The 2,933-nt window shown below is 36.2% G+C and overlaps 1 long non-coding RNA gene across 1 annotated transcript; it reads right to left on the bottom strand.

The window, feature by feature from the left end:
* Positions 1 to 1,036: 1,036 nt before the first annotated feature.
* Positions 1,037 to 1,826, bottom strand: LOC120425397 (uncharacterized). The gene is made up of 3 exons (XR_005606512.2): positions 1,581 to 1,826; positions 1,434 to 1,509; positions 1,037 to 1,373 (listed from the first exon to the last, which is right to left on the bottom strand). It is a non-coding gene; the product is annotated as an uncharacterized LOC120425397 (long non-coding RNA).
* Between the last annotated feature and the right edge of the window lie 1,107 nt (positions 1,827 to 2,933).

The raw sequence follows: 2,933 nt of genomic DNA, 5'->3' as shown, positions 1-2,933 counted from the left end.
AGCTGTTTTCTTGCATCCTGGCCAAAAGAGTCCACTGGAGGAAAAGGTCGTTGTGAATACAGTCCACTCGCCGATTGTCGCCTTGAAGCTGTGTTGCACAAGTTGTGTTGTGTCGATGGTGAACGCTTGAGTGGCAAATCCGTCCTTTTCGGACATTAACGAAGAGTTTAATTGAAAGCCCACAAGATAGCTGCCACGAAATTCCCCGCAACTCAGTCGAAAGGTTGGACAATCAAAAAGCCCTCCTGGAGCCGGGCCTAGCGCTCCTACACATAGCCCCCGAAAGTTAGATTTATTTTCAGTTTTTCGATTTTTGAAAATAGTTACCATGAGGGACCATTTCTGTTTTTTTAATAGTTCAAAAAATTGCTTCAAACCTTTTGAAGAGAGAGTTAAGATTGGACCTCTGATTGCTGAGATAGAGCGGCATAAAGAAAAAGAATTAGGAAAATTGTAGTTTTCTAAGCCTCACCCAAACAACCCTCAATTTTCTAATGTCGATTTCTCAGCAACTATTTGTCCGATTTTCAATGTTCAAAAATGAAACATTCTTGAAATTTCCCGATTTTTTCGAAAGCAAAATTTGTTTTAAATTCCAAATTTAAGTTTGACTCAAAAGTTGCAGGGTTTTGTCCTTTAAAACATACACCGACCAACAAACTTTGGAGAAAACCATCCGGCCCAGTCTAACTATTTTTGAAAAATTCAAGGTGAACGTGTTTCTGGGAACCCCAAACTTCATGCTTCCCCTCGAGCTGAGCCTACACTGAAATAAAAAAAAAGTACAAAACTCCTTTATTCTAGGAATTTTGCCTCCTTTCCTTATTTAGTAATTTGGCTTCCTTCTTCGCAAGAAGTAACCAAATTCCTAAATTTGACAGCATGCTTTGCCAGCTAAATTTAACTGGTGGCGCCAACTACATTTCAATTGTTGTACTTGAAAAAAGCTCTGGATAAGCTTGAAAGCACTGAAAGCGACATCTACCGGCCGATAAGCTAAGCTTGTGATATGTGGCATTATTTTTAACCAAAAACTTCTGATTTTAATGATTTTTTAACGTAAAAACGACAAAAAATAATAAACTTTATTTACCATATTGCTTGTAATTACATGTCAACAAATTTCAACAATAACACACTAACACAAGTTTCTCAAAAAGTTAGCAATTCGCACGAAAACGTTTCAAAAGGCCTGCCGGAACTGGAATCTGCCACAAGCGCTTAGACGTGTCCGGATTGTGGGGCTGGGACGTCGGTCGGTTTCAAGAAGCGGCCCCCGGTGTCTGGAGGTAGGTGAGCAGCCGCCGGAAACGATTTCAGCTTGCATCTTTAACGGCCCACTTGTTCAACCCGCTGTATCTTTTCAGCTCTGCCTGCGGGGAAAAATGAAAATCCTTATTTCTTTTCCCGATTAGTTTCCACAGTTTCCTTACCGCAGGTCCGGTTCCAACAGATCACCGACGTTGACCGCGCCTCTGCTCTGTCACGAAAACATCCCGGATTTGTGATCTGGAACAAATCGTGCATTTTCTATCAAAAAACACTTAAATTCAGCCTGTTTTTTTTTTCAGACAACTTACCAGAAAACACAATACCGAACGCCCGATGACCGGTTCAACAACGGGTTCGCAAAATGGTCCATTCCGGTTAGGAATTCTGCAACAATTTGCGGACACCTTGGCTACACGCTTTGAACTGTTTTCGGGTTTGCTTGTTGTGTCAACTGAGAGCTTTCAATCGACGGGTCATTCGGAAATAACGAACATCAAAGGGTCATACAAATATTACGTATTTTGATCTTAATAAAAGTTTTTTCACTAAGCAAATCAAAATGGAGATTTTGCAATGAGTATTTTCCATTTTTATAATGGACAATCAATTTAAAAAATTTCAAGAATTTAAAAATATTATAATGACAAAAACATTTCAAAGTTTTAAAAAAAATAGTAATTTTGAAATTGATTATTCGATTTCTAAAGAAAACTACTAATTTCAAAATCTTCATAAAACAGTCCAGACTCGATTACCCGAAGCCTCGATTATCCGAAGATCGATTATCCGAAGGTTTGTATGGGACTTTGGATAAGCGAATCATGAACAAAAAAAAATCCGTTTTTTTTCAATTTCTTATTTTTAACATCAAATTTGAGTTCTGTGAGCAGGGATGCCAGATACACAGATTTGTCTGTGTTTCACAGACATTTGAGCTTGTGTCAGACATTTTTTGAGGTGCACAGACTTTTTAAAAACTTCATTAAATTAATATTTTGTAAAAATATCAATCGAAACTTATTTCGTTAGTCTTCAAATGCTTAAAAACACAATTTTTGATGGATTTCTATGACTGTAAATTGATATATTGCACAGACAATTGCACAGACATACACAGACTTTTTCACAGACATTTTAAAAAATCATGTGGCATCCCTGTCTGTGACCCCATTTTAGTCAAATTTGAATGATTGATTGCAAATTAAATAAAAAAAATGCATTTATTCTATACTTCATCACCGCTATTTTGTCCGCCATCTTAAATTAAACAATTCTTAATCACTTTAAAGCATTTTAGGGGTCATACTTAACACCTAAACTCCCAAGCTCGAGAAAAAGGGGAAATTTTCATTCAAATTCCCCCTTTTTCTCGAGCTTGGGAGTTTAGGTGTTAAGCTCGACAATCAATAATAAGACAATGAAAAACATTTTTTTTCTGATTCGGATATCCGAAGTTTCGATTATCCGAAGTGCAATTTTGCCAAGGCCTTCGGATAATCAAGTCTGGACTGTAATTTGTTTTATGGAATAGCTGAAATTTGTTTGAATCAAAAGCTCCAAAATTTAAAAAAAAACAAAAATATTAAAAACTTCAAAAAATTTCAAAATGAAAAATTTAAAAAAGGACAGAAATTTTCAAAAAAAGTTAAAAATTTAAAAAT

Source organism: Culex pipiens, chromosome 2, assembly GCF_016801865.2.
Source record: "Culex pipiens pallens isolate TS chromosome 2, TS_CPP_V2, whole genome shotgun sequence".
NCBI classification, from domain to species: Eukaryota; Metazoa; Arthropoda; class Insecta; order Diptera; family Culicidae; genus Culex; species Culex pipiens.
This window is presented reverse-complemented; position numbering and strand designations above follow the sequence as displayed.